The sequence below is a fragment of the Thalia democratica genome, chromosome 6 (genome assembly GCF_965202585.1).
Source record: "Thalia democratica chromosome 6, ktThaDemo2.hap1.1, whole genome shotgun sequence".
NCBI classification, from domain to species: Eukaryota; Metazoa; Chordata; class Thaliacea; order Salpida; family Salpidae; genus Thalia; species Thalia democratica.
Window position 1 is genome coordinate 38,843,875 of NC_139170.1, and position 23,152 is coordinate 38,867,026.

Genomic DNA, 23,152 nt, shown 5'->3' on the forward strand with positions numbered 1-23,152 from the left:
TAAGAAGCTAAAAGTAAGGAAAAATAATAATTAGAACTATTTGTTATCAAAATGTTTTGATTTTAAAAGCTTTGAAATTTGTTTTATAGTGTTATAGTTATAATTTAAACGTTTATATCAAAAGTTATTTTAAAAAGCTACTGTTACTAGCTGTAAATGTTAAGAAATAGCCATGTGATTTTGATGCATTTTGTTTCTGAACTAATTTTAGTTTTAACATATTAAGCTTTGTTAATCAGTTTGTTTTATCGAAGATCTATATTATTCAGATAGTCTACAGTTTAATCTCCTTAGTACAATAAAATGTCCAAGTTAAACAGTTTTTAAAGTGGTTTTGTCCAAAAAAAATTTAAACAAGATACCAAATGTTTTGATTTTTAACTTGTTAGGTAATGATAGTGTTGAGAAATAGTTTTAATTAAATTCAGGTAAAGTCAACGTTTTCGGTTTAAAATCCCTCAGTTTTTATAATCATGTTTCTATAATACCCCACCAAAATTTTCACTGAAATTCTTTAAAAAGTCAATGTATAAAGCTAAGTTTTACAAAAAGTCAACGCGGTGATAAATTATTCAGTGAATTCAAGTCAAAATAGGAAAACTCATTAAGCTGGCTACACTCAAGTTTATTCTCTTAATAGAGAAGCTTGCAGCAGAACGGCATTCACTGTTTAAACTTGAGCGTTCATTTCGGTTCAAGTTGTTGTGTGTGTGCTATTTCACAAGCTTAAATGGGAAGCTTCCTCTCTTTTATTTTCAAACACAGCAGAAGAAGTTCACAGACAAATTAGGCTTGAGATAAACTTACAAGTTTGCGCTTGAAAAGTCAAATAAGTTCAGGTTGACATTAAGTTTTGTGAAGATATTTTACTTGTGAACTTAAATCACGTCAAAAAATTTATTAAAAACTGTAAATTAACAACTTTACTTAAGTTTTTAAGAATGATAGTAAAGCTAATTCATAAAGTTTGTCTGTTAAACTTTACAAAAATATTAAAAGCTTGTATAATGTCATATTTAAAAAAATATTTTGTCTAACATTTTATTTTGATTTTTTTAGAATTAGCAAAAAACATTTGTAAGTTTTATTAAGTGAGTACACATAATTTACATTTACAATAAAATTTAATGCTTACAGAAATATTTTGTTTGTAACCTTTATTTTATTTAGATCAAAAATTTGCCAGCTACGTATTGAATTTTAAAACTTAGATATTGTAAATTTTAATTAATTTATAAACAAAATTTCTTCAACAGATAGTATAAAATTTCAGCAGTTAAATACTACAAGACGTCTAATCAAGTTAGTTTTTAAAGCACATACATTTGAAGTAAGTGAACTAAAGTTGTTAAAATAATATTTTATTTTTACGAGGTTTAAAAGTAGTTATTAAGCTATTTTACTACTTTTAAAAACTTTTAATGTTGTACTTAAAAAAAATTATATTACTAATAACTAAAATTTGTTTTTCTACTAGACTATTTCTAAAGCTAAGCTAGCTAATTTAAACTTGGTTCAAGAAGTTTAGAAAAATATCAAAACTCTTATAATTTTCTGACTGTTAATGTACACAATTCTTATCACTAAAAATCTCAAACTTAAAAAATATACTGTGATTATTTGTCAAAACTTGAAACTAAAAATTTAAAAATAAGCTTAATTGATAGAAGTTACAGTTAGCTTGATTTTAATTCATTTTATAACGATGTAGCTTATTTAATTTTTGGTTCAAGTCAGTGTCAAGTTTTTTTAATGAGAAAATACTTGGTATACAACTAAAATTTTTACATAAAATATGTATATCAGTAGTGATTTAGTTTAAAAACACAACAATCATTGATTTTTTAAAAGTTAGTTTGCAGAGCCTGACAAGTTTTAAAATTTTAAAACGGACTCTCAATTTATTTTTAAGCACTGATTTTTAAGAGAGTTTTTGTCAAAACACAAAAGGCATTCTTATTCAAATATCAGTTTGAAAATGTAATTTACTTGCAATGATAAGTTTAAGTTTGAGTTTGCTTAAGTTTAAGATTTGATAAATTTTACAAGTTTAAGACTTTTTTTAATAGATTTATAAATTTTAAATTTATTTTAAGATTTGTGTTGATGTACCACTTCTAAGAAGTTCTGACAAAACTTTTTTACCCCACAATGAACTATGATGTGTTAAAAGGTATGTGTATATGTAAGCATGCTAAACTATTTAGTTCATTGGTAGTTTATTACAAGAATGTACATTTAATTTTTTTTGTACTAAAAGTAAAAATTGTTTATTAACTTAAGCTATAGGTAGCTTCTTGGTGCATGCATTGAAGTTTATAAATGTACGGTTTATGTATCACAGCTGTTGTGATTATCTACAACAAGTTTTTAATGGCCATAATCTCTTTATAGCTTTTTTTTTGTAGTTAAGGTTTGTTTTATCTTATACTTTATTCATTTTAGTATTACTTTTTTTTTAATTTTAAATAAATTAAAATATTATCACTTAAAAATTTTAACAGAAATAGTATAAGGCTAAGTATGTAAATACATATTTAATCAAAAAATAGACAATTAAGGTTATATAACCGTTTACTTGTATTATTTTATGATAAGTAAGAGTTGAAATTTTCTGTGTAAAACAGTTTCATTTCTATAAGACTGTGGATTTGAACTTTTGCTACTGTTCACTGTTCAACACATAATTGAAAAAAGTGTTACTAATTAAATTTTTAAATTGCGTGCTTCTTTTGTGTAAATATAAATTACTAGTTTTAATTAGTTTAAGAACACATACTGCATATATGTTAAAATACTATGGACTTATTTTAGATTTTAACACAGTGTGTTTTTGTTTTTAATTAACATATATATAATTGTTAAATATATGTTGAGGTATATGTGCTTCATGAATGGTTTTATGAAATATCACAGCATATTTTTTGTACATGCTGTGCGTATATAATAAAAATGAAACACAATTTATTGCTTTAATCAATGTAACTCAGATTAGTTACTTTATTTATAGTTTAAGTTTACAAATATCAAAATTGTAAAACATTGTTTTAAGTTGAGGTTTACAATTTTCTTTTTGTTATTTATGGGTTTGCATTCCTTACAAAAACGTTATCAAATTAAGTTTTTATTACAAAATTAGTAAGTTTAATAATTTCACATCCTTTCATAAAACTTAATAGTTGTTTTTCATTTAAAGAAAAAGTATTTTATTTTTTGTGCGTAAAGTTTATCATATTTTGTATATATAGAACTAGGACTGTTATAAAACCATTGGGTTTTGGTGAATTTGTTCCAGCTCTTTAGATTAAAAATAACGGTTACTTGAAAACGAAAAATATTTTTCAAAGTTAGTTACTTATGCTTGTGCTTAATCTTCTTGGTATTTGTAATTTATTTACTAGTAGAAAAATTTTTTGTTATTACATTTTTTTAGTTTCTTTTTGTTTATGAATTTTTAAAAGGTAATAGATTTCTTTACACTGTAAAAGTTTCTGCGTGTAGTTTTCAAAATTGAAATGATTAAACTGGTTTAATTACTGAAGTACTTAATACATTACTGTTAAAAAATAAGAAAAATCTGTATTTAATTAAATAAAAATAGTTATAGTTCAAAAATAAACAATGGTTCAAAAATTGGCTATGTACTTTACGGTATGCTATACCTACGCTTTTTGTGAAAACTCACAAACAGCATAAAGTAAAATATTTTGTCAATTTTATTATTATACAAGTGAAGTTACTACTTGTCAGATATGTATAATTATAATTTTGCTATATTTACTTTGCTAAAAAATATTGTATTTTAAACTATGTTAACTAATAATAAAAACTTGCATCTATAAGAACTATCATGTAGATTATATATTACCTTAAAGAGATATCCTGTATAAGTTTATAATGTTTTGACAATTAAAAAAAAACATTAACGTATAAAAATTTTTGTGATCATTTTTGTTTAAGTATTTTGTATAAATATTTTTGTTCTCTAAAACAACTATTGTTATGTCATTAACTTTACTTTTGAACACTTTATGGGTAAAAACTTCTAATAAAACTTTATTTACTTAAATAACTTTTACTGATAAATACAAATAATTTGAATTGTTTGTTTATAATTGATTTTTTACACGGACACATATTAATCTTGATATTAGAAATACAAATATATTTACATGTATGGTGACAAAAAAAAGTAATTAAAAATATTTTGCTAACACAGAATAAAAACTTGTAAAACTATTGAGAGATTTTTTTTGATAAAAAATTGACAAGATATTACTAAATTACAAATATAAATATTTATCTATATTGCTTTTCATTATGTGTTAATCTGGTTATAAGTAATTGTTTTTTTTTACAAATGAAAACATTATGGTAAGGACTACACAATTTTATTGTTAAAAGTTCTTGTTGTACATGTGAATAAATTAAAAGTTGCCTGAAGCTTATTTTGTAGCAATAAATTTGTTAAAAGATAAAATCAGATGTCTGTTTTAAAAATTGTTATATATTCATCGAAGTACAACTTTTTTTAAATGAAGTTTGTTTAAACTTGACCTAATTGATAATATTTTTCACCCGAAATCTTTATTTAAACATTTGTTTTAATTTTTTGTTCAACCAATGAAATATCATACATTTTTCCTAAAAAGTAAGTGTTTTTGAACACAGTTTTGATATTTTTAAGTTAAAAATTTACCTTTACGATTCGTTCATTAGTTTGTGTAAAAAATTAATTTACTAAAAACGTCAAAGTGTTTCAAATGCTGTTTTTAAAATATTTATTTTTCTTGTAAAGACTCAACAGACTCATGTATCTTGGCAATATTATGCTATTTGTATCTTAGCAATATTATGCCAGTTTTACAAAAAGACAGTACATAGTCATTTGATAAGGCTATCTTCAAAACGGTTAAACTATTTTAACTTATCTTTTAAGTTGACCTAATAATCAAAAAAAGTAAGTGGTAAAACGTATATGAAAAAAATATAACCTTTTTAATTTTTTTAAAAAGTTAAGTATATATACTTTTGAAAAATATTGTTTAAATTTAAGATTATGTATCTTTTAAATATGTTATTATTTTTTTGAAATATAATGGCTTATAGGGTTCTAGTGTAGTTTACGGCCACACTAAAATCCACAACTAAATTAAACCTACACTATACTAATATAAAATATTATTTAGGGCTACTCTGCATAAAATTCGGCATGACATAAATGAACATATAGTATCAAAAAACAATTGCAAACACTAACAAGTATATAAAGAATATCAGACTTTTTAAAATACTTTAAATGTGGTCAAAACTTTTACACAAGATTTAGTATAACAGAAATATACTTTAAGAATGTATGAAATAAAATTTAACTATTGTTAAACTTTGTGTTTTTATTTTTGTTGTTAACAGCCGTTTATTACATTTAAAATGTCAAATAAATGATGAAAGTTTTGTTAATGACAGTTTATATTATATCTCATTTGACAGTTATTTCTGAGCTTTTCTGATTGAAATTAAAGCTGTTAAACTGTCTGAAATAGTAGATAGTTGGTATTTGTTTTAACCCTTGATTTATGGCTTACTTGATTTCCAATTAGAATGTAAATATAAAATACTTATAAAAAATGACATTACTAAAAATACTTTATATAACACAAGAAAACAGTATAAATGTCTATTCTGGAATAACATGTTTACTGCACCAGACTGTGGCTAGAATGATTGTCACTGCTTGAACTCAGTATACATATAGCTGAACATAGCCTAAGAAATATTTTATCAGACTCATTTTCTCCTTACTGTAACTTTGTTCTACATGATTCAGTATTCAACTAAATGGAACAGCAATGTAACTGGTATTCCATTAGTGGCTAACTTTTTATCATTTTCTGCTTATACTTTAATATTACAAAACAACACATGCTAAAAAATAAATATTTAGTTTGTCGGTTTATAACTTAGTATAAAGTTTTGCTTTTTATGCCAATTACGTCTGTTATGTTTTTTTTGCAACTAAATATCTGTGTCATATTCCTTATGTGGTTTTTAGGTAAAATTAATTGCATAAATCTATGTTGTAAACTATAAATTAAATAAACTTAAATTTTAAAATTAAAACATGTTTATGTAAAGTATATCAAATATTTTAAGACTTAAAATATTATACTAAGCATAAAGAAACGTAAAGAATAACCAGGTAAAAATATACTTACGAATTATTAATTTATAAAGCAGATAACTATAACACTAATTTGATCCTATAATGTGTAATTATCACCATTAATTTATTTATAAACTTCAATTTACAAGTAATATTTTTGTCTACTCTTTTACTTTTTTCTGCACATGCAAGTGTTTTCTACTTGTTTTAAGAACACTTAAAATAGATTTTCAATCTCATTTTGTTATTTTAAACTTGTAACACTATGCTGTTTTATGCAAGTTGTATACGTTGGTAATTTTGCTGTTTAATGTACAGTAATCTCCCACTTAACTACATAAATTTACTTGTTGAATAGCAGTTAGAATAGCAGAATAAGTATTAGTTTTAACACTTTGTTATTTTTTGAATACTAGACTGTGTCTCAAAATTGATTATAAAGACTAATAAAATGTCTTTTTTATTTGCGTTTTGAGTATTTTTGTTTTATACCAGAGATCGCCTATCTTCTATAATAGTAGGCCACATCTACATAAACAAAAATGTTTTTGCGGACCTTTGTGATATTGAATAATTATTTAAAAAACTTTATTAAAAGTTACCAAACGATACTTAAATTATTGTTGAGGTAAGCACTAAAGTTTAAATTTAAATTAATATCCAAATTGTTAATATAGTATTTGTAAAGTACATATCTTTTTTGATTTATTTAAGCACTGACGAGGTCTTTGACCGAAACTTAGTTTGTAAAATAAATTCTTGAAAAAATTAATTCATTACTTCTCCTCCAGTACTTGAAATCTCTTTATTTGTTTTCTTAAAACCAAAACATATAATAGTATTTGTATTGTAAAAACATACAAAACATTTTTTTTATTTTTGTTTGGTTGTTAAGGATTTACATTGCAGACGGAATTTGGCTGCATTGTGCTAACTTCTGTTCTATAAATTGTGTAAAAAGTTACTAAAAGAAAGTTTTTTTATATCTTTCTGAATAATGTTATAATATATGTTTATTCTTATTTAGTTTATAGGATACTACATTAATAGTTTTTTAAACGTAGCAAAGCTTTCATATAAAACAATACAGTACACTAAATACATTACGATATCATTTACTTTTAAGTCTTTGCACAGAATATTTCTGAATAAATAGTTAAAATTCATAGTTTTTTACTATTGTTGTAGTTGAATACATTATGTTTAGATATTATTATTCATTGGTTATTTAATTGTACTTTTTAACAAGTTGTACCAATTTATAATTTGGTTCTCTAGACAAAATGTATAACTTTTAGAAAGCATGCAGTAGAAGTTAGTAATTATATCTAAAACTGCCATAAAAAGTTTTAAGAAAATTAAATGTTGAAAGAAGTTTGTTATCTTCAATCCTATTGTAAACATTTTTTAATTTGTTAAAAAGTGGTCATATATTTTTATATATTTATACATTTTAATTGTAATATATGTAAATATTATATGAACTTAAATATGTAAAATCGCTTGTTCATATTTAACTTTGTTACAATAGTCAACCGTGAACAACTTGTATTTAAACAAGTTAACAATAATAAATTTGAATCTAACACAACAAAAAGTATAAACACACATATTTAATATAAACATTGATACTACTAATATGAGCTACACTTCAATAATTCTACAATAATTCCTCTCCAGCTTATTTAAGCTAATAACAAAACAATAACTTACCAAGAGGGGATTTAAAATAGTAAAAACAAACTACTAAGATGCAACTAAATTAGATAGACTAATGAATTTCAATTGATTTAAACTAAAAAAAGTGCTTTAAAGAAGTGATTTATTAGAAAAAACTACAATAAAACTCAGTACAAATAAATCCTATACAATTCGATTTCCGTTCTAATTCTACACTTAATCCCTTCCCACCACCAGCAGCAATTGAAGATTAAGCATCAAGTGATGTAAAAACAGAATTCATTTAAATAGCTTTTTACTTTGGATTACTCCACTCTCAATCTTCTGTGGCGCATTAAAATCGTTCAACTTACAAAAGGCATGTGGCACCTAACTTTTTATTGGGGCTATAGGAGCAGGAATGACCTCAACTTCAGACTTATTTGTTTCACCAGTATTGGCACCATTGGAATCTTCTGTAAGCTTAACAGGAGAATTAGTACGTTGATGATGTACATTACTCTCCTGTGAGCTAGGTAGATTTCCGCATAAAGTTTCTGTTTCAATTCTTGTTGACACTGAGTTGTAACCTTTAGATGCCTTCTGTTTTTGCGCATCAGTCTCCGTGAGCCATCAATTATCTCTATAAACTTGATTATTTGGAACCACTCCACTACTTTTCCATTTAACAAATGGGTTCCCGCCTTGGTACTGCAGTAGACACCTACTGCTAACATACAGAGGTCGCAGCTTCATGGTCAATTATTTCTGATTGAAATTTTTTTTTACCTAGCGCTTCTTCTTTTAATTTTCTTCCATACAGGCAAGATTAGAAAGTTAGTCCAGCTTTTTAAAATGCAAAACCATATCACAGCTGACCTCCATATAAAGTCTCAGCTGGGGATACTTGACAGTCGCTGTCAGGAGTGTTCTTTAACTGAAGCATTGCACTCAGAAATTTATCACTGTTAACATTTAGGCTAACTGATTTTTTAACATCAGACCTAGAAATCTATTTAGAGCTTTATAGCAACTTCCTCTCTTTGATCTTAGATAGTATTTAGAAACTTTTTGATGTGGAACACCCCAGGTTTTCAGGAATTCCTTAATTGAACTGAACAAAAAATTAAGTCCACCATCGCTCAATATCTTCTCTAAACCTAAAAAAGTCTCCAAAAGGCACTTAATCATGGATTTGGAAAATATTTTTGATCAACCTTACAATCTGTCACCCACTATAGACAATTGTTCCTCATAAAAGGACGTTCATCCCTGGGTTAGTCTTAATAATTAAAATTATGTGTACAGCTTAGGTTTCCCTAAGTGGGCCATATTACAGAGTTTTAGACCGTGAGTAGGCCATAAGCACCAAAGGTGGGGCATGAGGTCATAATTTGAAACTTATACTAAATATCTGTAGTTGATGGTGAGCAAAAAAAAAGTGTCAGGCGTATTTAATGGTAATGTTTGAGAAAGTCGGAATGGTCATAGCTTTTTTATTTCTAATAAGGGGGCCTTATAAAAAAAAAAGTTTGGGAAACCCTGGTCTACAGGTTCATGATAACAAATGTTGGTTATGGTAAGTTATTTTTTACCTTGTGAAGTTCTAATAGTTTGAAAAAATGTATTCTTAGCAATCAGATTATCAGTGCACCCTGATTAGCTAAAAGATAATTTACTTAAGGCCATAGGGGGGGTAGGCCATGTTTTTTACAAGTTGATCTAATTTTATAGAGTTTTTACTAAGCTTCAAGTTGCTTTTTACCGTTTTTAAAAATTTGAATTAGTTTTTGAGATATGATAGGCCAAAGTCGGGCCGCTTAACAGGTTTCTTATGGGGAAGGAAAAACTAAAACGGCGAAAAAAGACTAATGCATTCAAAATCTATCTCCTCCTTCATTTTTTAAGCAATCTTCTTCAAACTTTCACAGTCTATTCTTTATACAATAACAAAAAAACGTTATTTGTGACTTTAAAAAATTTGAAGTAAAAATACCTTTTTTTTGAAAAAAAAAATTTTTTTGATAAAAAATCACTTTTTTTTTTTTTTTTGTCATAAAATTTTTATTTTTCAAATTTATTAAAATTCACAAATAAAGTTTTTTTTATCATAATGTAAGGAACATTTCCTGAAAATTTGAAGAAGATTGCTTGAAAAATGAAGGAGAAGTTAGATTTTAAAGCCCGTTTTTAAAACTCGAGAAAAACGGCTTTAAAGTTACCCTTTATATACCCTTTATAAAGACAACCCTTTATATAACCGGTCATAAAAAAAAAAAATACTTAATATTTTTAAAATCTAAAAAAACCATCTGAAAGATTATGAAACTTACTATAATATAAGTCTATATGTTATTTTTGGTCAAAAAATGGCTTCTACCCCCCCCCCCCCCCCCTATGGCCTTAACTACAATTTCAAGCTCACGTTTATAAAATAAAACCTATTGTGATTATCTGATTAAGTTATTCATAATTAAACGACTGGTACTGTTAACTTATTTATTATCATTGCTATATACAAGTTGCACCTACATCATTAATGTAGGGTTTGAAAACTGTAATCATGTTTTTATTTTGAAAGAAATGTGGCCTGCAAAAGGTAAATCTTTGGGTTATAAACATTTAAATCTAGCCGGTTACACTAATAAATATCAAAACTTTCAATAGATCAGAATTTTCCAAAGTGGGTAATATCACCCCTTCAGGGTGAGTTTATTACGGGACATAAGTTGGGTTGCAAAAAAGTAAATGTGTAAACAGGGGCAGTATCTGATAAATGGGAATGTTTGAAATTAAATTTCTGCCTAGGGGCGTTTATGAAAATTAGAGTTTAGGAAACTCTGCATTAGATATTTTGGGGTTTGTAATGAAAGGTGAAAAAAGAAGATTACATTGTAACCATTAAATGCCTACCAACCCCTGCATTAAGTTAAAGATGGGTTTCCAAGGGCTATTTCCCATTTTTTGGCGTTTAAGTTGTAAATTAAGTTGCATTAACTAGTAAAGGGGCAAATTGGGACAATGTATAAATTCTTGGCAATTATATACTTTTTTGGCTTGATTTTTAATACTTAACTGCAAAATAAGATTTTAATCAGAGTTTTCCAAAGGCGGCAATGAGTAAAAGGCGGAAAAATTGTAAATGGGTAATAAAGTAATAGTGGGGGTCAATATCTCATTAAAATGGGCAATTTATCTTCGATTTCTATCAAAGAGGCCACTATGAAAATGATTTTAAAAAGTCCTAATATTAAATGTACATACTTTAGTTTAGGCAAACAAGTAAAAACAGCTAACTAAAGTTTGGAGCTTTCCCTATAAACATTAAACCTACACTATATATAAATATCAACAACAAATAAGTGTAATCGGTTTATCACAATAGAAATACAATTAAATAATATCCATTGAAGTTTGTTTCCCCGCCCACGTGCCAGCTTGTAGTTGTTGTTGTACCATCGCTGATGCAGTTCACAATCACCCGTTTGTTGTTGCGCCAGGCTGCTGAAAAACATTTGCTTGTTGCTATCATCGACTGTTTGTTGTTGCTTCTAATGTCGACCTCCTACTTGCTCCTTGTTGTTGAAATGAATTTTCGTTGTCAGAAGTTTTTTGCTCCGCTCTGTGGTAAATACAACATTATTAGTTTGTAAGTTAATTAAAAATAAATTGATTTTAAAATGCATAATGAATGCTAAAAAGTTTGAACTAAACAAAGAAATTACATAAAGAGTTGAGTATTTTAAATCAAGTCTTATACATTTGAGGTAAAAGTCTAAAAAAGAATATTTTATAGCTTATTTATAATTTTTTGAAAATTAAATGTATTTCTAAATATTTTTACTCAAATATGAACAAGTTGTTTACTGAGTTAGGTACAAAAAAAAGAATAATAAGTGTACTTGATTTTTGAACCAGCTTTGTTAAGTATAATAAGTTTAAAATAAGTTCAAAAACATATATATAAATATTTATTCTCACCTTTGAATAAATCCCTTTCCTTTGTTTTCATCTATATTCTGTTAATAAAATTACAAGTATTAAGTTCTTATTGAGCTATTAAATACGTTATATATATATTGCAGCAATTGAGGAAATTCATTTACAATTTAAACAACAAGTTATAAAATCAAATGTGTAAGTGTATCACATTGAGTAGAACTAGAATAGTTTCAATGTAAACTCCTTTGCAGTTCTATCTCTATTGATAAAATCAACAAAATTGTTTTAGGTCCACTTCCTAACTTGTAAACAAAAACTTTTACAGGATAAATTGAATAAATTGCCAGATAAAATCAATTGATTTATTTTTAGTTTGCTATAAAAAAGTTTTCAAGTGCTGGCTGAGTGAAACCTGGGTTAAAGTTTTAAAATTGACTTTTATCGATTTTAATATACTTAATTCTGACCTCTTGTGTAAAAATCCCTCTTCGTGCAGCCTTCCTTTCCATTCCTTCGTAAGCCATTTGTTCTGTAAATTAAATTTGTTTCTTAAAGTTGAAAAATTTTTGTGAAGTAACATATACAATAGAACAATTACTTTTTTTAAATTAGTTATTTGAAGTAACAATAATTATTTACCTGGTTTTATCTTGAGTAACATTTATTCATTGTAACAAAACAAACAAAAACTATATAAATCTCACCTGTTTGAAACAAATCAGCTTATCCACTGAGCTTCACGTTTTTCTGCACCCCCACTTTGTATGACTGTTGAAATAAAAAAATATTATATAATATGTTTTCTACACTATAAAGTGTAAATTCAGTTCATATAAGCTATTTATACAAAACAGAAATTTTTTTTAGAACTAAATACAAACATTGTGATTTAATTCTTATATATTTTATACATGATTAATACACTTTGATGCATAACAATTAGTATTATATATTTTATTGAGCTAACTTATTAGTTATTTTTAGTTTATATCATTATTAATACAACCTTTTGTTTTAATGTTGTCTCTGCCTTTTCACCAATCAAAGCTCTTGGAGGCAACTTTAATTAATCTTACATAAATTTGCCAGACAAGAAGCTTTTGTTAGTGAAGTGCATTAGATTATCTTTAATTAAGATCTTTAATTTATTAACAAGCAACCAAAATTAAGTGTTATTTTAAAAAACTTAAATACATCATAAAAACAAATTATTCTTAAGCACAAGTTTATGTGACGTCACAATATCAAAATGTTTTTGCTTGTAAGCTGTTTATCAATTGCAGTGTTACTTTTAAAAATTATCATTATTTCCTTGATGCAGGTATTTAAATTAAATTTATTTACTTAAATTAATTTTTTTTTTATTCATACTGGTAAATTAAGATTAATTGAATTAGTAAAGTTAATAGAATCTATAACTAGTTAAAATTTAAATAGTAATGATATACAATGAATTAAAACTTTTGTTTGGTAATATTTTAAAGAAACTTAAAAAAGCAATAACAATAGTTTTAATTTAATTGAAAATTGAAGAACAGTGAAATGATAATAACAACTATTCAAATCAAGTCTAAATATTAAAATCAATCATTTTGTTTTTATTCAAATGATAAACACAAAAACTTACTTTTTATTGTGTGAGTTTCAGCAGTGGTAAATCCATTCTTTCTTTGAAAAAGGATTTTCATTCCAATCCTTTTTTTGTTTGTTCTGTTGATATTTTATAATTAAATGGGTGTTCTAACAGTTTGAGGTATTTTTTAGAACTATTCTTTTTAAAATATTTAGACGAAATTTTAGGACTTAACCATTGAATCAAAAAGTAGAATCAACTCTAATTTTTAAACATCTAGGTTGGAAAGATTATAAAGTATAAATAAGATCAATTAATATAGTTCATATTGAGGTTTGATATAAAAAAGTTCAAATATGAAAACTTAAACAATAAATTCAATTTAAGCGTTTCGGACAACTAAGAATTTTCGATTTAAACAAACTTGTACATATAGGTTTTTCTTCAGTGTAGTATTTGCCTTTCTACCATCTTGAGCGTTTATGCTCTCAAGTTTTAATTAGTTTTACAAACTTAAGGCTCTAAATCGCTCTAGTTAGTAAGAAAGAATTTTGTTTACGTTTTAGCCTGTTTAAAAAATGATATTAGTAATATTGAAATAATAAAACTAATATTGAACAACTTTCTTGTTTGTGTTGTACTAGAAATTTTTTAAAGAAATTTTGTAGTTTGAAAATAAAAAAACTTAATCGTCTCATAAACTTTGACATTTTATAGTTAAGACTTCAAGATATAATTCAACATGTAAAAAATATATTAAAATGGTAAAAAATATTTTGTCTAGTAATTTTGGTTTAATTTATAAAGTTAAACTTATAACGATTACTGTTATTTCACAATACCACATTTTTATATATTAAACAAATTAGATAACAAACAAAAGGTTTAGAAATGCAAAAGGTTAAGAATTTTAATAAATTATGATTTTAGTTAAACTAAAATTTTTCTATGTTACTTTCTATTTCAATGTAGCTTTTATCTTCACCATCTGAGACCAGTATAACCTCAAGTTTAATTTTATAAAACTAGAGGTTATAGAAGGTTCAAACAGTAAAAATTATTTGTTAGTAGCAATAGACTTTAAAATAAATTTATCAGAATTATGAAATATAAGTAAAACCTGATAATAAATGAAGATGAAATTTCACATCTGGTTTGTTGCTCGTTTTCAGTTTGCAGATCTGATCACAATTCTGTTAAAAATATTAACAAAATAAGAACCTTTGTTTTTTGTATGTAAACATTTACATTCAGTTTTTCTAGCTTCATGTATATTTTAACTGAGAATTTTAAACAGCTATTAAAAAACTTATGATTAAATTAGTATTTCGTATTTAGCTCCTATGGCAAATTAGTGCAATACTTAAGTATGGTTTTAAAATTATCAAAAACCCAATCATAGGTATTGCAATTATTTACTAGGAATTTTTTTGAAACACTTTTTAACTTGGTCGTTAGTTAAGTGGAAAATGACAATTATTATAAATTAAGAAATTTTTTTAGAAATTTAAAAGTTATCTATTTAAAAATAATTAACTTAAACAACAGTATAGGCAACACAATTAATTTAAATTGAATGGTTGTTTAAAATATTTAAAAATGCTTAAATTATCAATATTATGTTTAATTGCTAAATATAAGACTCAATAGTTTTTGGTATGTTTTTTGCTTTTGTTGGTTTATTTATTCATAATATAGTTTAACAACTATAGTTTTTTGATAAATTGATATATGAAATACAGTTAAATTGTTTGTACAACTAGTACTTAAGCATGGCTTCTCAAATTAAAAAAATTCCAAGTTCAGTGCAGTTTTTTCCTTTTTGCCATTTAGAGCATTTAAGCCATTAATTTTAAATCAATTTCACAAATTAATGGGCTCTTAAATCGCTCTTAATGGTAGAAAAGTTAGTTTGCATTTTAGTCTGTTGGAAAAAATGCAATGGTACTGAAACAGTCAAGCTAGAATTAAATTAAACATAAGTGTTCAACTTTGAGTGCCATAAAATATTTATTTTTTCAAGTTGTGTATTTAGACAAAAGTTGTATAATTTCACAATACAAGCTTGACCGTCTCACAGAAAAAAAAAAACTTAGTAATTAAGATATCAAGACAAATAAAATGAAAAAATTGGTTAATTGGTAATGAATGTTAAGCCTGTTGATTGTGGTTTAATGTACGAACTTTAACTTGATAAATTAACAATTTTTTTTTGAAGTATCACATCTTTATAATAAGTACAAGTTAGATAATTAATATATTTATTCTTTCAAGACTTTTTAATGCAAACTAAATTTTGGTCAAAGACCTCGTCGTTAGATAATTAATGGTTAAACTGAATAGTTATCAATTAATTTATAAGTGTAAGCTTAAATATACAATTCTAACCTAACACAGATTTCCCATGTTGAAGTATTTTCAATCAAATTCATTCTAAACTTATTTCCAATTCGGCCTGTCTTCAGTTCTGTTAAACAGTGATGAGGTAAGAATTTTTAATAAACTTTGATTTAGATAAAAAATGTTATTTTATGTTACTTATTATTTTGCTGTAGTTTTGGCATTTTAACCACCTAAACACCATCTAACCTCAAGTTTTATTTTATTTAAACTGGAGGTTAAAGGAGGTTTAGACGGGTAAAATAACTTTTTCATAGCGCAAGTCTTCTAGTTGTATTAAGTAAATATAGTATTATGTTACAAACCTGGTGATTTTAAACAGGCGTCATTGATGGAGGACGGACTCGTTTGGAATTTTGTTTCCCGTTTCAAGTTTGCTGGTTTCCAATTTGATCACAAATCTGTTAAAAGTATTAATAAAGTAAGCATTTTTTTTAAATAAACTTGTGTGTAAAAACTTACAATTAATCGATCTAATTTTTATCTTTAATTTAACTGAGCAATTAAAGAGCTATTAAAAAACTTTAAACTCTATTAGTATTTCGTATTTTGCTCCTATAGCAAATTAGTGCAATGCTTAGGAATGGTTTTGAAATAATCAAAACCCAATCATAAGAATTGCAATAATTTACTAGGAATTTTTTTGAAACACTTTTTAAACATTTTCCGACTTCTTGTAAAGCCATTAATAATAGCTATAATAAAATAAGAAAATATGTAGAAGTTTTTAAGTTTTCAAATACTAAGTGTAATTAAATTATAGAATGGCTTACGAGGTTAGTTTATGCATTAATTTTCAGTAAAAATAAATATTTTAGTGTTTCTTCTACAAGTAGTTTTTGCATTTTTTCCAAGAAAATCCATTTTAACCTCAACTTTTAATATATTTCACAAAGTGGAGGTTAAAAGGGATTTTTTCAGAAGAAAACTTTTACTTTTATTAAAACTTTGTTCATATGTTTTAATAGAAAAGTTATTCATTTAAACCAGTTGATAAAAAGGTTATTCCTAACAAAATCCTAAGCTCTTAATTTATTTGGATTATTTCTAAACAAGCTTTTTTATTGTAAAAATTTATATTGTATACAAAGTTTAATATTGATAAAAAGTTTTAAAAAAATTCAGTATGATTTAATTATCTTTCAATATTACAACAAACCAGATATTTTAAAGCTCGGTCCTTTTTGCAAAAGGTTTCATTATTTACGCACATCTTTGAAACTAAAACAAAACTGTGCTGTAAATAATGAATCCATTTACCAAGGATTGAAAAAATACCATTTTTACAATTTAATAATATTGCAATATTCACCAGAATTCATAGTCAGCGGACTTTTTGTAGTAAAGTTTTGACACTAATTAGATTAATTGAACTTCGGCGAGAGGTTAAAACTTTTAAGAGAGATAAGCAAACTATCTATTTTTGCAATTACTTAATAATTAAATTTTTTTCAGAAAGTTTTATGATGGCATATAAAAAATTTATAATTTTAAATTTAGTTTCTGTTTGCATCACCTTGTATAAATTATCATTTTCTGTTTTTGATATTATGTTTCATAAATGTAAAATGAATTACAGTTAACATTTATAATAAGAGATATCACAATATTATACAACAATATTTTTTGAAAGATGCTTGATTGAAAGTATAAACTAAAAAGTACAAAAAACATAAGTTATAATAACTTTGGTTTTAAAACTGGGTTCTCGTTTTTTGTAAATTAATTAAAACCATTGCAAGTTATCCATAAAATGAAAATAATAAATAATGACCATAGCTGACATTTCTGAGTAGTTTTTTGCATTTTTCACCATCCAAACCCGGTTTTTACCTCAAGTTTTTCATTTATAAAACGTGCAGGTTAAAAAGGGGGTTCAGATGGTAACAAACTTACGTATTAAGTCTTGTTAAGTGATATGACAATTCTAAAATTGACCAGTGCAAGATAATCTGCAAATTTTGAAGAACTTTAAAACTTTAAGTCACATGTTTTGCATACTTTTATCAAGGATACAAAAAAAGTTCTGCAAGTTCATAGTGCTAAGAAGAGACTATATTATGAGGCGTTTTTTCATCTTTTTGTATTGATACTTGCTAATATTATTAAAAAAAAATTCATAAAAATATAGTGACGTGTCATCTTTTATGAAAAGTTCAGCAGATAATTGATTAAAAAAAACTTTTACTGTATCTTAAAATTTATAATATCAAAGTTTAAGTATTGTAAGGCAACAAGGTGAAAAAATAAGATAAATGTAGATCATTAACACACTCTAGTGATAGTTGGTATGCTAGTGACCAAGAATGCAGAGTATTGAAATTATTACAATAGTTATACAAAACGTTTATATTGGTTGTTATTGTGTATGAACTGAACGTATGTTATATCACTACAATTTATTAAATATTTATTAAAAATTAAATAGATTTAATAGCATCCACTGTGCGTATAAATTCTGCAAAACTTAAGTTTATACATTGCTATGATTCTAACCTGATTGTTTTTTTCCAGGTATCGTCATATGGAACTTCCTCCAGAGATGATCCTGAAACTTTCTCCTCCTACTCCTGAACAGTTGGTCCTCGATCCCACCTTCATCCTCCCTGAATTGTTAGTTTAATAAGTTATGTTTAAATTATTTGATTGTACAAAAACTATTGTAGTAACATTTTGGATGTTTTATTTCAAACGCAATTAAAGTTAATTTTTAGTTGTTCACTTGGTTTTAAATTGTTTTGTTTGCTTTTTTAACTCTAAAAATATATATTAATGTGAGAACAATAAAATAGTAACACTTTAGTCAAAACTTGTTCGAATCGAAAGTTTTGCTTTTAAAATGACATATAATTCGTGTCGTATTAATTTTTAATACCCCACCAATGAATTAAATGTAAGGTGCAAACGAAAATGTTTTATAGAAAATATTGATTTTTATTCGCAAATGTTTTTTCTCTTGAAAACGTTAAATTAAAAAATCAAAAAACGTTTTTATCGTAAAGTGTTTTTAATTTAATTTCTTATTTTTCTGACAGCCTCTTTTTTACTTGTTATTGATTCTACAAGTCTAAGATATCAGTAAAAATTATTTCAAAATCAATCGATTTAAATTCTAATCTGGTTTCAACGCTTTTTTTTTGCATAAATGTTGCAAATTAATTATTAAAGTTTTGAAACTTTTTAAATAAACGCAAGCGTTTGTTTCGAGCGATTATTGATTATGAACCACAAATAATATTTTTTGTTTAAACTCTTCCAAAGCAAAAGCAGATTTTTACTGTAAAACTTGATAAAAATGTATAACTTTATAAGCATTATATAATTAAATAAATTAAACCTTTACACCACAACAGGTACGATGGCGTCCAGTTAGATGGATGTTTCCGTTTCGGGACTTCCCCAAAGTTGGTCCTAGCTGACTTGAAACTCCGCAGGTCCTGGTTGAATCTAGGTGTGATCACAAGTCTGTAAAAAATATTGAAAAATTAAGAGTTTATGTTTTAAATAAGCTAAAATGTATGTCAAAAAATTCTAGTTAAATGTTCTAGTTTATATGCGTAATTAAATTGAGATTTTTAAACAGCTTTGACAAAAAATTATGATTGTATAAGTAATTCGTAGTTTGCTCCTATGGCAAATTAGTGCAATACTTAAAAGTAGTTTAAAACTATCAAAAACTGACTAATGAGTATTGCAATTATTTACCAGGAATTCTATAAAATACTTTTTGAAATTGGTCATAAATTCTTATTAAGCTATAAACGACAATCATACTAAAGCGAGAAAATTTTCAGAAATTTTAAAGTCGTCAAGCTTCAAATGTAGGTACTCAAAATAAAAAATGATTGACACAAAAAATTGAATGTTCAGTAAAAACAATAATGCTTCTACCATTAGCAGTTTTTGCTATATATCCAAATAAAACCGTTCTAACCTCAACATTGAGTTTCAGGTTAAAAGGGTTTTATTAGGACGATAACTTTTGATGATATTTAACATTTGATTAATAAGTTTAGATGGGACTAAAAACTAGCTATTTAAACAAAGTATTGCTATGATTCTAACTTGTTTATATTATTTCCAGATATTGTGACGTCATATGGAACCTCTTCCAGAAATAATCCTGAAACTGAACGTTTCTCCTCCTTGGTTGTAGGTTTCCCCCAACTTTGATCCTGAAGTCTTCTTCACCCTCCGTGGTTCTCCCACATTTATCCTCCCCAAACTTGTTAGTTTAATATTTTTTTAGTTGTTTTAAAAACATTTGAGCTGCACACAAGATATTGTAGCAACATGTTGGATATTTTATTTCAAACACAATCAAAACTAGTATTTAGTTGTTCAGTTGGTTTTTAATTGTTTTGTTTGCCGTTGTTAATTCTGAAAGTATATATTAATGTAAAAATGAGTAAATAATAGTCTAGTCAAAAGTTATTCGAACCGAAATGATTCTATAAATAGTCATATCAGTCGTATAGATTTTAAACAATCCACTGACAAATTAAACGTTAGGTTTGAACGAAAAATGTTTTAAGTAAAATATTGATTGTTATCCAGAAAAAAAAAGTATTTTGAAAATGTTAAATTTAAAAATCGAAACAAATTTTTATTGTAAAATTTTTTATCTTTTACTTCTAATTTTTTTGACAACCAATTTTTTTTGTATAAATGTTTTATTCAAAAGTTCTGTCAAATTAATTATTAAAGTTGTGAAACTTTTTAAAAATAAACGCAAATGTTTTTTTCGTGTGAAGTATTGTTTAAAAACCAAAAATAATAATTTCTTGTTTAAACTTAGGCTTCTAAAGAAAAATCAGATTTTCAATGTGAAAATTAATAAAAAGTTTTTACTCAAAAACTTCTAAAAGTTTTACACGTTTGTTTAGTGTTTTTTAATTTTATAGTTTCAAAGCTTTGATAATGGAAGTACGGTTTAGTGACACTGTATATAAATAAAACTATTATCATTTTACTATTAAACTTGGTTAGAAAACAAACTTGATTTGAAGATTTATGGTAATCATTAGTAAGTTAATTTGATTTATTTACTTGAAAAATTCTTACCTCTATACTAAATGACCCATACGTAAAGGTCCATGGCGGGTTTTCAATCCCCTATACATTGTAGACAGCTTTGAGGTAATCAATATGAAGTTAATGTAGTTTGGTTTGAAAGTACCTTTAGTATTTACGTTATTCAAAATTACGTTCTTTTGTTTTGATAAAATCAACAAACCTTAACAGCGTAATAAACGGTTAACGTGTTTGTGTCATTAAAGTTTAGTTGTATGAGAATATTTTGTATAAGACTTGAATAAAAAAATTGACAATTTATAAATTTAACTCATAAGTTTTTAAATGTTTGCATTAATTTAAAAAAACAAACATAGTTTGCATAGTTAAGTTAAACATTTAACATTGAAGTCGGTACGATGGTGTCTATTAAGGTGACATTTCCCGTCTTGTTTCGGGTTTTCCCCTGAATTAGTCCTGTTCTTCAGAAAACCCTCATCTGGTCATATTTAAAACGCTGTAAAATGATGTTTTTTTTTAATATTAGTGTTTGTATTATATATAGTTTAGAATGTTATACGTTTAATCAATTAAAAATATTTCAATAGTAAAATTGCAAGCATTTTTACACACAATACTCATATTATTTAGATAATTTTAAGTTGCAAATGTAGAAATTTGAATGAAACCTTCACAATGTGCAGATACGATGTTGCCCAGTAAGATTGCTGTCTCCACTTTGGTACTTCCCCTATTCAGCAGACTCCTGCGCGAACTCGTCAAACGGCGTCTTCACCCCAACCTCGTACTCTGACGTACTTGCACGTAGAACTTGGACCAGCGGCTTCCCAGCTGCATCTTCATGAACGGCGGGCTGATTGCGGGGTACTGCTCCGTATAGGAGATGTCCAGTAAGATTGCGGGGTTTATATAGGAGGATTTCCAGTGCAGATCGGTCGTGTCTGAGGACTCCTCCGAAATCGACTCCGCATCTCGTCAAGTTCAACTGCTGATATCAGGTTTTTGTTTTTAATTAATGTTTTTTATACATTTAGTAATTTAAAACTATTTTTCAAGTAAAGTTGCATGCATTGTTAGAAGTAAGACTTATGTATTCAGAAAATATACAGTTTTTATTAAAGAAATGAAAAAAAAAACCTCAACAATGTGCAGGTGCGACCCAGTAAGGCTGCTGTTTCCATTTTGGAGCTCTGAGGTTAACCTAGTTTTCAGGAACTCACACCAGTTCGAATTTGAAGCGCTGTTGTAACCAGGTAATTTTCATTGACAGTAGTACGTTTTGCATTGATATGAAGAATTCTGATAAAAATAATTTTCATTTATTGTTGAACCTAAATAATTAGATTTTAAATAAAATAACCATATATTTATAAGAATGTTAAGGTTTTAAACTAACTTTTCTACCCAGTCAAGTAGTCGCCATTGAGTTTCGAATCCAACACTTGACACAGTTTCGAATCCAAATAACTGATCGATTTTACCAACACAACAGTAATTCCAAGTTTTGAATCCAGCACTCCAGTAATTCCCAGTTTTGGGTCCAGCACTCCAATAGTTCCCAGTTTTGAATCCAGCACTCCAGTAATTCCCAGTTTTGAATCCAGCACTCCAATAGTTCCCAGTTTTGAATCCAGCACTCCAGTAGTTCCCAGTTTCGAATCCAACACTCCATACTTCATTTTAATTTATTTTAATATAGATTCTGAAAAAAGCATGCACATTAATTTTAAGAAAAAGAGAAAGAAAATATTTACATGGTTTTAATAACTTTACTGCAAAAAAAAAACAAGTTTTAATAGTACACCACTGAATTATATTTTTAAATTGAAACTATTTACGTTGAGAAACATTAAAAAAGAAAACTAAATCTAATGACTTTTAAAGTAAAAGTTTAGAAGTAAGATAAATTTTCAGTAATCAAAAATTTATAATCAATGATTTAAAAATAGTTGTTTGTAATTACCAATAGATTAATGAAAATTTATGAAACTGATTTATCGAATTAAGAATTCAAATAAGCAAAAATTAACATGAAAATATATGTTGTACCCTTAATTTAGTTAGTATTGGTAACAAAATCGCATGTACAATAAATCCATAGGAAATTAATTAGTAGTGCAATATTTGTAAATACGAATGCATATCTAATTTGCATCTAAATGTAAAAGTTTTAAATTTAAAAGAGGTAATTTAATAACTAATGATAAAGATAAAAGGTAAATGTTTTATAATGTTAATATTATGTTTAATAATTGTAAATTGATTAAAATTATTTTCATACATTATTTCTGAACTAAAATTTTCACAACATAAAGAAAGCTGATTAAAAAACGTGTTTTTGTTTGGTTTTGATTGCAATTAAATAATCCACCAAAAGGTCA

At 26.1% G+C, this 23,152-nt stretch overlaps 1 long non-coding RNA gene across 1 annotated transcript; it reads left to right on the plus strand.

Moving 5' to 3' along the window:
- Positions 1 to 1,254: 1,254 nt before the first annotated feature.
- Positions 1,255 to 16,148, plus strand: LOC145839419 (uncharacterized). The gene is made up of 4 exons (XR_014370059.1): positions 1,255 to 1,302; positions 2,097 to 2,173; positions 15,735 to 15,822; positions 16,060 to 16,148. It is a non-coding gene; the product is annotated as an uncharacterized LOC145839419 (long non-coding RNA).
- The last annotated feature ends 7,004 nt before the right edge of the window (positions 16,149 to 23,152 follow it).